Here is a 13,869-nt window from a genome sequence, read left to right as displayed (position 1 = left end):
GTAAATATCTTTTCAGTCATAAATGATTAGCTATGGTGTTCATACCAAATCTGCAGAATCTTATGCTTAATTACATCTGATAACATGGTATCAGAGCAGTACGTTTCAGTAATTTCATTCGTTTCTTCGTTTCCGCATCAAGTAAGATCGTTACATACTGTTCTTTGATCTGTTCTTCGTGATTCGTAATCATATCTTCGTAATTGATGTTATGATTTGTTTACATTCTATACAATAGCAGTAATCAGATTGTTAATCATAACGAGTTATGTAATCATTGAAGTTCGTAGCATAATCTGTATAAAATCTGTACGGAATTGCAGATTCATAGCAAAATTCGATCTCAAATTTCGCAATTCGATCTAAAATTTCTCCGAAACATTGTTATCTCTCCAGTCTCATTTCTGAATTTCATTTCTTGATCTAAACTTTACTCTAAATCAGCAATTGTTCTCATTACTTTTTCACAAACCTTGTTAATGGCGACTCAAGTCGAAAATCAGATAGAGTTAACACAAGATCCATCTAGTGTGTATCTTGCATCCTTCGGATAATACTGGTATGAAACTGGTTACTACACCTTTTAATGGAACTTCTTATGGAAATTGGAAGCGTTCTATGGTTATTGGATTAACAGCGAAAAATAAGATGTGTTTTGTTGATGGAACTCTTGCTAAGCCTGCAATTACTGATACTAGCTACAAGTTCTGGTCTCGCTGTAATAGCATGATCACAGGTTGGATTATTACAGCTTTGGATCCTCAGATTGCAGCAAGTATATTGTATGTTGATACTGCGAGAGCTATTTGGCTTGATCTTGAAGAACGTTTTGGTCAAGTATCATCAGCACAATTATATGCTTTAGAGCAGGAAGTCTTTCAGATTTCACAGGATACGTTTTCCATTTCTGAATATTATACTCAGTTAAAGAGGATTTGGGATGAGATTGATAATCTCAAACCATTACCTAAATGTGAATGTGCTCATTGCAATTGTAACATGACTCAGAAGGTTCTTAAATTGCAGCAGGATCAGAGGCTAATGATTTTTCTCATGAAAATGTCTAATGAATTTGCAAATGTGAGATCACATATTCTGATGATGGAAACACTTCCTACTCTACCACAGGTTTACAGAATGTTGATTTAGGAACAGAGGCATAAGGAGATTTCTAAACTGTCAGTTCAGGAGCCTGTGGCATTTGCTAGTCAGAACAATTTTAGGCAGTTCCCCAATTCTGGTTATCAAGGTTCTCAGAAATTTAACAGAGTCTATTCTGCTGGAAAATTTACCCCTGGAACTGGTTCACCAAGTTTCCAGCAGAGAAAGAACAACTACTTTTGTGACCATTGCAAAATTCCAGGCCATAGCAAAGAAAGGTGCTTCAAATTGAATGGTTATCCACCTGGTTTTAAACCTAATCAGCAGAGGAAATTTGCAGGTTGTGCCACAGTTGATGCAACTGATGAAATTCAGTCTGTCAAGGATTCTTCTGATAGTGGAATTGGATCACAGTCTTCTTCAAATAATATCTCTGTGGAGCAGTACAATCAGTTGATACAGCTTTTGTCTCAAAATAATATTTCTGAACATGACAACAACTCTTACTCTGGTAATATTTCTGAACATGACAACAACTCTTACTCTGGAAATGCACTTTTGGCAGGTACTTCTCTTTGTTTATTATCCTCAACTCATACCAATAGTTGGATAATTGACAGCGGTGCGTCTGATCATATCTGTTCTTCTATGAATCTCTTTCACACTGTCAAACAAATTGATGAGAATAGTTTTATCACTATCCCTGATGGCACTAAGATACAAGTCACTCATGTGGGCAACATAAAACTTAATAATCTCATAGAACTTACAGATGTTCTATATGCTCCTTCTTTCAAATTCAACTTAATTTTTGTGTCTAAGCTTGTTCGGAATACTACTTACATCATTTCGTTCACTTCTGATTCTTGTATGCTTCAGGAGCATTCAATGAGTCAACCCAAACTTCTTGGTAAATTCTTCCATGGACTATACTTTGTTGATGAGGGCTTTTTTTCTCATGCTGCTGATCATTCTCTCATCACAGCTAATAAAGCTTTGCCATACATTAGTCATACTTCTGTAGTTAATATTGCTGTTACTTCTAAACTAGATGAAGCCAAGTTGCTTCATCTTAGACTTGGCCATATGCCTTATTCGAAAATCAGTACAATTGTAAAACATTTTGATACAAGTGTTTTGTCTGATTGCATTTGTGCAATTTGTCCTTCTGCAAGACAACATCGTTTGTCTTTTACTGCAAGTGAAATAAAAACAACAAAAATTTTTGAACTTCTTCACGTTGACGTTTGGGGCCCTTATCATACTGTCACTCACAATGGTTTGTAGATATTTTCTACACAATCGTTGATGATTATAGCCGTGCCACTTGGGTACATCTTATGAAATCCAAACTTGATTCTGTCTCCATTTGTAAGATCTTTCTTAAGCATGTTTTTACTCAGTTCAATACACGTGTTAAGAATCATTCGAACAGATAATGCGTTAGAGCTTTGTCAAGGCAGAATTTTAGAGATTTATCAGTCTTATGGCATACTACATTAAACAAGTTGTCCTGACACACCCCAACAGAATGGGGTGGTCGAACGAAAACATAAGCATTTAATGGAACAGCTCGTGCACTTTTCTTTCAGTCTAATTTGCCATCGCGATATTGGGGAGATTGTGTGCAATGTGCCTGCATTTTTATCAACAGAATGCCTGTACGGAAATTAAATAATGTTACTCCTTATGAACTCCTGTTTGATAGTGCACCAGATTATTCTCTTTTGCGATGTTTTGGGTGTCTTTGTTTCGTTTCTACTTCTAAACAATCTCGAACCAAGCTAGAACCTCGGGCTCACCCTGTGTTTTCCTTGGCTATCCAGCTGCAACAAAAGGATACAAAGTGTTAGATTTGGTCACTAATAGGATTCTTTATGCTAATTACATCTGATAACATATGTATATTAATCTTTTAGTAAAAAACTTTTGCACTACTGGACTTCACCAGGAACCCTGCAGAGATACCATGTGGTGAATATGGGGCAGACTTTGTTTTTGAATCTTATGGGGTTTCACAACAGTTGACAAGGCTTCAGAACACAAAAGGTGGGTGCAATCTCTCTTGTTCTATAGCTATCTCTCTCACGCACACAAATGTCTCTCTCATCTCTCTCAAACTTTCTCTAGCACGTCAATTTGAGTATTTAATACGTTAATCTGCAGTGTGGTTTGAAGAAAGTTGTAATTTTTTTCTCCCTCAGCTGATGCTCCTATGTTTGTTGTGGGTGTTAGAGAAAACATACAAGTGAACATGGATATCATATGCACTACCAGTTGCCTTGCTCCTCTTGCCAAGGTTGGTTTGTACTTTGTATAAATGCTACTGTATCTTGTACTGTTAGCCTGTGAACAAACTGTAAGTAACATGACTTTAATTGCTCAGTCACACAACCAAGTGATCTTCTTCGGAAGTATGACAGGGAAAAAAGACTAATATATAATAGTTGACATGAACAAATTCATATCATGGTTATGGCAACTGTGGACTCAGTAAATGTTTGATTACAAAACAATTTGTGCAGGTGGTTCACGAAGAGTTTGGCATTCTGGCGAGGTTGATGAATAATTGACTACTGTGCAAGTGATTTTGTTGGTGGCAACTCAAGGTCCCTCCCTCCCTCACCCAAATCACATTTAATAAAAAGGGTGAAATAAGCTATACTTCATGGCCACTGGCCAGTTTGGTCTTTTTGTACCATTGTTTTCCCTTGGTAACTCTAAAGACTTTACATGCAGTGGTGTTGTTGTATCATATCATGCAAGAGTTCAGGGGATCAGTCATTTGTATCTATCTGTGTTCCTAGAATATCCTTCCATTTGAAGCAGATGAAAAATGGGTTCTGTTTGGAATTTTGTGAATAAAAGCTCTCTACACTGATATGTAGATGTAGGTCTGTTTACAAACGTAGACAATTGGTCAGTCTTTACTCTTGGTAGTTTCTGGTAAATTAGGATTGGCATAGTTGCTAGAGTAATTCTTTTACAATATGTTTTATTATCTCGCAGGTCAAGTAAATTTGACGCTCAAGATGGGATGGGGTTGAGTGGGTCCTTTATAAAAGCTTGTATCGTGGTACGACAATGAGTGTGGCTTCAGGTACAGTTTTACTTTCAAATTGAAGCGAGTGCTTGTAACAATACCCAGCTAATCTTTCTTTCAGCAATGGAGTGTTGGACCTGATCGAACGTGGCATTGGTAGCAGCCGGGAAGCAGCCGGTGCTATCAATTTTTGCTCTATCATAACTACCTACTAGTTTGTCTAACATAGAAATCAAAAATACAGTGGTCATTTTTTGCTGTTGAGTTGACCTTTGTTATCCTTTATAAGATCTGACCCAAGAGGTAACTTTTAGTTGAACTGTATCAGTATCAATGTTATATTAATGGTATGATTGTGTTAACTGTAGCCTTCAGATGTTTTTCATAATAATAACCATGTTGGAATATTTGCATGGTCCAATCAGTTTATTTTTTTGGGTTTATTGTCATTCATGATTGTACTAATTCTATACTCCCTGTTCATTTCTATACCTTTCCTTTTGGATGTCCCATTCAATTCTATACGTTTCAAAACTTACCAAAAATAGTAAAAGTTTTATAATATAAAAATTTACACTCATTAACATCCACTATTTTTTTCCACTACAACTAACTTTATATGTTAAATATTAATTTATCCTATCACTTTACCCATTTTTCTTACCTTTTCTTACAACATACCACTTTTTCTTAACCTTCGTGTCCAAAAACTTTTTTAACCTCCGTGCCAAAACGAAACGTATACTTCTTAACGGGATGGAGGGAGTAGTAATTAAATGTTTCCAACAGTGCGCTCTAATTTAACGGATCATTTAGACTTGTCAATTGTCATCTATGCCTTCCAAATGTTTTAGTATGGAGGGGCAGGTTGGTGACTGGCACAGGTGTAGTAAATTATGTAGAAAACAGTAAAAGAGAACTTGTGTTGAAATGGTAGTTGTAATTAGAGCCTGCCAAACGGGCGGTTTGGCTCGACACGAGCGTAGTTCGGCTCGCCTAATATTCGCATTACTCGTCTCGTCACGGTCCGATTCGTTATTCGGCACTATTCGGATATGCACACGAGCTCTGTATTTTGAGAAACCGGAAACCGGCCCGTAACCACTTCGCCAGAGCTGTAGACGAATAAACAACAGAAAAAATGAATAAAAAAACGAATTAACCAGCCCGTTATTCGCGAGGCCCGCCAGCTCGCGGTTATTCGCGAGTCATCTATTGACTTGTCCTCTTTGTGAACCAGAATATTAGCAATAGTTAGCTTCTGACTTTCTGACTTTGTGAATTAAGAATTCCAAACTTCATTACTTTATGTCACACTATTTGCTTCTAACTAAAAATCAATCAGATAATGAATTTGTTATAGTTTATATTTTATTTAAATTATAAATACGGTTTGTTCCGTTTTGTTAGAGAAGAGTTCTATATAATTAATTTTAACATTTTTTAATTAATAAATTTATAGAGGTACCGTCCTCTTTTTCCTTATTTTAATACATATTATATTTTAATACATATTAGTTTTCCAAAATCGAAAAAATATTTTAACAGAAAAAATTAAGATCAGAAAAAAAAAAGAAAAGTAAAAACAAAACATACATTATATACAATTTGCGTACATGTGTATAAAAAAGGAAAAAAATAAAAAAAACAAAGTAATAAATATAAGGAGAAAAACGTGTAAACAATAAACAAGTAAAACAAGTAGTGTGATTTATGAACTATGTGAAGTGCAAGTGCTAAACAACATGATGGAACCGATTTATTCGTTAGTTATTCGCCTAACCGCCTAAACCGTGTAACTCGGATAAACCGCGTGCCGTTCACGGTTGATTGCTTTTCAGGACCGGCTCGGCACGGCCCGGACCGTAAATTTATACGGGCTGTTCACGAATTCTATTCAACATTAACCGGCCTGTTAATTATTCGGCCCGACACGCACGGCCCGCTCGTGTGGCCAGCTCTAGCTGTAATGCACGTACGTATCAACATTTCACTTAATAAGCGATGAATAAGCTCAATTCACCCTGCTTGTCACCAAGAAAGGGCCGGTGCAGTGGTTACGCTCTTATATTCTCTTGCAGGAGGTTATGAGTTTAACTCCCGGTGTAATTAATTAGCAAAAGAAAAAAAAAGTTAACCCTGCTTTTAAACACCATAAATTGACCTAAAGCGTTTTCACAATCATGCCATCAAGAAAACAATGATAACTAGTTCAACGGAAAGTTGTTGGACAAATTGTATCAAGCTCCAGCCTTTTGTTAATAATCTTACAAAGGATAACAACAAAGTTCAACTCCACAGCAAAAATGACCTATATTTCTGATTTCTATGTTTGACAAACTAGTTATTAATTGAGCGAAAATTGTAGCATCGGCTGCTTCCCATCAAATTTAGTACGTAGCTGCTACTAATGCCATGTGTTCGATCAGGTCCAGCACTCGGTTGCTGAAAGAAAGATTCGCAAGATATTGGCACAGGCACTCACATCGAAGAGAGATAACAGAGTAAACGGATTTGAAAGTTAGATGTAGGATATTAACTGTACCTGTAGCCCCACTCATTGTCGTACCACGATACAAGCTTCATGAACGATGCACTCAACCCCATTCCAGCTTGTGCATCAAATATACTTGACCTGGGAGATGGCAAAGATAACATATATTGAAGGAATTACCCTAGCAGATATGACTAGTTGTCCAAATTTATTAGAAGATTGACCAACTGTCTAGGTTCAAGACCAAAGCTACATTTCAAAATATAGAGCTTTTAAATTGCATAAATCCGACCAGAACCCATCTCTAGTTTTTAAATTGCTTCATAAGCTTCAATTTTAGGACTATAGATATACACAAATGACCGAACCCCTGAACTCTTGCATGACTTGGTACAACATTATTGCATGCAACATCTTTAAAATTACCAAGGGAAAAACAATGGTAAGGAAGACCATGCTGGCCATTAAGTATAGCCTATTTTTGCCCATTCACATAATCTCATAACAGAATATCGGGTAATAATTTAGTCGGCGCCTCCATTTCCACGATAATTTTTAAATCATTATGTAAATGTGTGTGTGTGTGTGTGTGAGTGAGAGAGAGAGAGAGAGAGAGAGACCTTGAGTCGCCAACAAAATCACTTGAGACAACATCGTCATCAGTGTACCCAAGAATCCCATGAAGTGGTCCCTCAGATGCGTACCTTCAAGCCAAATTACAATTGTAAATATAAAAAGAGTGCCACAAATACAATGAGCATACATGAAGGATGTAACAGGAAAAGCAGAAAAAAGAAGACAGTACTTTATGGCAGCTTTTACATCTTCGTATGAAGCACTCTTCTCAAGTCAACAAGTCAAATCAACAACAGAAACATTGGGTGTTGGAACGCGGAAAGCCATTCCAGTGAGTTTGCCATTGAGTTCTGGCAGCACTTTTCCAACAGCCTACAAATCCGATATTAAGCAGAATCATGCACAAGGTCTTGACAGTATCAATATGAATATAACTCCAGCTCATACCTTTGCAGCACCAGTAGAACTAGGGATAATATTTTGCCCAGCACCACGTCCCCCGCGCCAATCTTTCATGGAAGGGCCATCAACTGTCTTTTGCGTAGCTGAAAATTCAATATGAAAATTTAAAATTACGAAAATGCAAACAGAAGTGCAAAATGCATTTTTTTTTGTGTGAGAAATACCTGTTGTTGCATGGACAGTAGTCATCAACCCCTCCAGAATGCCAAACTCCTCGTGAACCACCTGCACAAATTTTTTTGTTATAAACATATAAAAACTCCGTTCATTGTCAATTATTTTATTCTAGTTTTTTTCTCTATTATATTTTCGAAGAAGATCACTTGGTATTGAGGCTGTGAGCAATTAAAGTCATGTTATAGTTTGGATAAGCACATTTCACAACCTAATAGTACAAGAAACAAGTAGTGTTTATACGAACCAACCTTGGCAAGAGGAGCAAGACAATTGGTAGTGCAGCTCGCGTTAGATACGATATCCATGTTTGGATTGTATGTTTTCTCATTAACACCGACAACAAACATAGGAGCATCAGCTGAGGGAGCAGAAATTACAACTTTTCTTCGCACCACCCTGCAGATAAATGTTGCAAATACGCACATTAAAGTTCTAAACACAGTTCAAAAGAGAGGGAAAGAGATGAAAGAAAGACATTAAGAGCGATAGATAGAGAGAAATGGTACCCACCTTTTTGTGTTCTGAAGCCTTTTCAATCGTTGTGAAAAACCCCAGAAGATTCAACAACAAAGTCTGCCCCATATTCACCCCACGGGATCTCTGCAGGGTTCCTGGTAAAGTTCAGTAGCACATTTCAGTTTTATAATAAAATAAATTAAATACATAAACTTTTGACAAGCAGGAACATTGGTACAGGACAACTATTTATAATTGCGAAATGAAAAGCTGTACTACCTGTTGCTAGTAACTTTAATCTTCTTTCCATTTATTTCTAAAGTGGTTGCATCCAATACTTTAATGGATCCAGTGTATACACCATGAGTAGAATCATATTTAAACATGTATGCCTGTATTGTGAATAATAAAATCCATATGAGCTCTTTAGAATAAGCTAATTGCAATCATCTTCATAAGTTTGACAATAACAGAAAAGTTAGCATTTAAAATTTAGGGGTCGTTTGGTTCGCTAGGTGGTATCGGGTTGAAATCAGGAATCGGGTTAAGATGATATGAGTTTGGAACTTGATACATAAACTTTTGATAAAATAAATCAAGAATCAAAAGACACTTTATTATTTTTTGTTAATTTTATTTTAATATTAAAAACCAAAATTAAACAGGGATCACTTAATTTAATCATAATTATTAATAGAGTTTTTTTGAAAAATAGCTTAGGCTAAAAACATTTTTACAAAAATACTATAATTTTTTTAAAAATTTGCAAAAATACTATTTTTTTGCAAAAATACTATTTTCCAATATTTTTTTGTGAAAATGCGATTTTATGCACCTCCATTTAACCTCATCTAACCTCAAATGCAACAAAAAAACTCGATTCAACTAGTTACATGTGTGCCTGATTTTCGTTGATTCCATATTTTTGCAAAAAAAATCAGAAGATGATAAAATCGCAAAAAAACAAGGAAAAAATAATATTTTTGGTAATTTCTCTTATTAAAATATGAGATTATATATTTACCTAATATCTAAGAAAATAAAATATACATTCACAATTTTTATTCATCAATATTGAAATTTGAGCTAAAAAAAGTATTACACTTTAGTTCATACCCACCTCTTAGCATGGGTTTCTAAACCCTATACCTCATGGGTTTGAGGAATGAGTTTTAAAATAAATAAATTCCAACCAAACACGTATGAGTTTTATCCATTCCAACCTCATACCTCATACCCAATATTGTTGAACCAAATAACCCCTTAATTGGTCTATATTTATATTCAGAATGATAAGAGCTAGATTACTGAGTACTGACCAATGCCATAATTGCCATTGTGGGTGAAAGTATAGGAAAACCTCATAACAAAAAAAAGGAAAAAGAAAAATAAAAAATAAAAAACAAAATATATGAATATGTCCAAAAAACCTTTCCAGCGTTATCGTGCAGAAAAAATAACATTAATAATTCATAACAGCTACAGGTCATTACCATGTACTTGGCGTCCACAAATGGATCATTAACAGCTACAACATCAATATCATCTCTAAAAGTCGCTACTCTTAACACCAGCCTCCCAATTCTTCCAAAACCTGCAACATGACCATGTTATTACTTGAAATATAGTTGTATACTGTGATATCTTTTCAAAGTGTAACATGTGTTACTTTGGACTAGGGTACAGAGTTTAAAATGAAGGACACGACCGTTTGGTGTTTCCTTATAAAAATCGGTAACAAGGACTCGGGCCTATCTCTAAAAAACGGGCAAGGGAGATGACGTGATTTATTAATAAACATTTTGTATATTAATCAGCTGAAATTAAACAGAATTTATCAATAAAACTTTGTATATTAATCTCATTTCTTCTCTCAATTTTTTTACTTTGCTTCCTATATCCATCTCAGATGTGGTCTTTCAGTTGGTCCATGGTCAAAGTGTCTGCATTTTAGTCAAATGATCCAACACGGAAGGTAGTGTCTGACAAGAGATCCAAAAAGATTCTTGTTAAATCAGAAATAACAAATTGAAGAAACTAACATAAAACACAACACACCAAACAACTTTACATACCATTGATTCCGATTCTTGTCTTCCCGCCAGTTTTCGACCCTAAGAAAGAAAACAAAGTAATATTAGAATTTTAAATCCTCAATTTTCCAGCCATGCTTAGGTTTCAAACTATCTATCTTACTCTGAATGGTAGGTGGCAGTTCAGTAGCCGTAGCTTGAATTGGCTGGACACTCCGAGAACTAGATTTTCTGTAACAATTACAGGGTATAGAATAAACAGCATCAATTACAGTAAATGATCTTATAGCTATCACAGTAAATAGCAGTTTAGGATTGTTACAAATCTCTTAACTGTAAGATCAATGAATCCCCGGGAACAGAAGCACCAAATAGGCTTGACCGAGACTTTGACGAATCATGACAGAAGCTAACCGAAGACACCTGAACAAATTAATAACAACCTGCTTACTCATATATCGAACATTTCATTTAATATATCTACTGAAAGGTAACAATTAACCAAACAAACCTAAATTCCAAATTCTGACAACACAACATTCAAGTTCAAATCCGTTAAATCCTCATAAAAAGTACACTCGTTACAAGATTTGAACTTAAATCAGTCAATCCTCAGCATTACAAGATTCTTAAATCAGTCAATCCTCAGCATTACAAGGTCTTAAACCACTTCAATATTTTCGACTGCTAAAACTATTTAAAAATTGTTTAAACATCAAATTAGAACTATTCACAGCATCTATAAAATTATGTTGATAACAACTATTTCTTAGATATTTCTCGGGTTAGGTATCAATTTATAACTAGCAAAATATCAAATTTACCACCGATTAATTCGGAGTCTCAAATTGGCCACTTGAAATTGTCGTGGTAAATTTGAAATTTTGCTAATTATACAGTTGTCAACCCAATATTTCTTTTATTATCAAAATCACTGCAGCAAAAATGAAAATAAAATTTTAATTTATTTACATTTCATTTCGTAACATAACATAACAAATGCAACTGTACAAAATTTACAAAAAATAATATTGAATAAATAAAATCGAATTTTAAAAAACTGCAAAAAATAATGAAATAAAAAAAAGGATAAAATGAGGGTAGGTGGGAGAGTGAATGGACCTTGGAGGGGTAGAGATTAGCCCTGGTGGCGCCGGGGAGGATGGCCGTGGATCGGAGAATTGAATTGGTGGCCATTGTTAGAGAGAGAGATAGAAGAGAGAGAGGGAGAGAGATATAGAGAGAGAGAGAGGAGGGAGAGAGAGAGAGAATGAGAGAGGGAGAGAGGAGAGGGAGAGAGAGAGAGACTAAATGAGGATTCAGGAGAGAGAGATGAGAGAGAGAGAGGGTTTTAAAAAGGGGAGAAGAGTGGCTTTTGAGGGTTTATATAAGGGCGCGGCTACGGCTGCGGAGGATTTTAAGAGCCAGCTAACTCTTGCCTCTTTCGTAAACTACAGTTTTATAGAAGCGCTACACTTGCACGTGAAACATTGACCAAAACTATATTAATTTTTGAGTGGGTGGTTCTACTTCCATCGTTCTACTTTAGGGTGCATGTCACACGGGCATGTGCCATGGGCATGCCATGACGTCATTTAGCCAGACATGCCTTTTCATGATTCAGGTATGCCATTCCTGAGGAGATATGCCTTTTCAATACTAAAAGAATATACACTACTCAAACTCCCATGTTCGAACCCCGCCAACGACAAATATTTATATTATTATTTATACAATACTAAAACTCCCAAGTTCGAACCCAACGAACAACAAACATTTATATTATTATTTATACACTACCCAAGATTCAGATTCGAATCCTGCCAACAACAAATATTTATATTATTATTTATAAATATACTAATAAGGTAATGATCCATTTTTTTTATTATAATTTTAAATAATATAAAAATATTAATGAAGACCCGTGCATCGCACGGGTTGTAAAGTTAGTATATTTTAATATTTAAAAAGTTACTAATTTAAATGAGTATTATGATGGTATTTGGTTGTTACTGTCAACTAACTTTAATTTTATATTCAAATTCACTGTATATTAGTATAATAATTATTTATTAAATTTTATTATATTTAATTGATAAATGGCATGCCATTTGGGCATGTTTTTTGCAAAAAGAGTCTTGTGACAAGTACCCTATTCTACTTACATAATTGGAAATTCAAAAAATATTTTTTTATTTCATAATTTATAATAAAAAGTATGGATAAATAAAATTTAAAAATTAACAATTTGACCAAGTAATTTTGTATTTTCCCGAGAAAAAGAAAGAAGTTAACTAGAATTTCAATAAGATGTCAATTACGGAATCTCACTATTATTTTTTTTGGCGTAAAAATAGAAATTTCACTAAATTTTTAACTTATTGACCAATACATGAGTTGGGTCATCGATCAATATATGAGAAAAATTCATGTGAATATATCAGATATAGAACTAAAATGTCTCGGTAGATGATGAGTTAACCGATACATGAGACATCGACTAATACATGAGAAAAATTCGTGATATAAAACTAAAATATCTCTTTAAATCATGAGTTATCTTATTCGGGAATCGTTTTATAAATTATAACATATTATCATTATTATTCTTATTGCTAATTAAATTTAACGTAATAAACAAATTAATTCTCAAGAAATGTTTCTATTATTTTTTTAAACAAAAAATTGATTTTGGGAAGGGGAAGCTGCTATATGTAGCCTTTTGCTAGACACGCGACAAAATAAAAACTACATTTTTGTCTTGGGCCAGAGCATTTTATAATTTGTGGGCCTTGTGATTTTAATTATGGGCCTTATCTGTGGCTGAATCTACTGAAATGTTAAATGGTTGATTAATGGACGGAAAGTTATGGCCCATTTATTTTGTTCATTATTGGAGTGTTTCCCCATTACAGCCCAAAAATTAGTACTTTAAAATAATGCTATGTTTGGTATTATAGTTAAAAAGTTGCGCTTTAAGAAAAAATGTTGATTTAAAAAATGTTGGTGAAATAATAAGATTATTTTTTGATAATATTTTTGATATGCATTTGTTTTGATGTAAAAAAATTATAATAATATTTTGGATGAGATTTGATGATCAAATAAGCAATTGCTTCCCGCAAAAATCGAAAAACAGTTTTTTTTCAAAAATAAGGGGTGACATACTTTCTCTAACAACAGTTTTTTGATCAAAAAAATTGCAACTATTTTTCTTTGAAATAACTGTTATAATTGTCTGCAACACCAATACCAAACAAAACCTAAATACATTTTTTTTATCTTTAAAAATTAAATCGACTTTGTTATATTTCATTGCATCAAAGTATAATTTACACGGGAAATAATAAATATCCAAATAATTTTTCAATTTTTTAAAAATAATATGAAATCGATCACATATTATTATTTTTTTATATGTAATACCACGTCATTTGCATCATTTGTGAAAAGTTTGAAAAGTACACGCTCATTGTATTCATAAGTCATATCACATCATACACATCAACAATTTGCAAAAATAG

At 34.3% G+C, this 13,869-nt stretch overlaps 1 long non-coding RNA gene and 1 pseudogene across 2 annotated transcripts; one reads left to right on the top strand and one right to left on the bottom strand.

Annotated features, from left to right (window-relative positions):
* The first annotated feature begins 3,303 nt into the window (after positions 1-3,303).
* On the top strand, positions 3,304-4,325 carry LOC141691627 (uncharacterized). 2 transcript variants are annotated; one of them, XR_012562778.1, is made up of 5 exons: positions 3,304-3,400; positions 3,627-3,710; positions 3,841-4,020; positions 4,111-4,177; positions 4,266-4,325. It is a non-coding gene; the product is annotated as an uncharacterized LOC141691627 (long non-coding RNA). The 2 variants fall into 2 exon arrangements; XR_012562779.1 differs by having other exon boundaries at positions 3,627-3,750.
* A 2,008-nt stretch (positions 4,326-6,333) lies between these two features.
* Positions 6,334-11,820, bottom strand: LOC141691623 (glyceraldehyde-3-phosphate dehydrogenase GAPCP2, chloroplastic-like; annotated as a pseudogene).
* Between the last annotated feature and the right edge of the window lie 2,049 nt (positions 11,821-13,869).

Source organism: Apium graveolens, chromosome 10, assembly GCF_009905375.1.
Source record: "Apium graveolens cultivar Ventura chromosome 10, ASM990537v1, whole genome shotgun sequence".
Classification (NCBI taxonomy): Eukaryota; Viridiplantae; Streptophyta; class Magnoliopsida; order Apiales; family Apiaceae; genus Apium; species Apium graveolens.
This window is presented reverse-complemented; position numbering and strand designations above follow the sequence as displayed.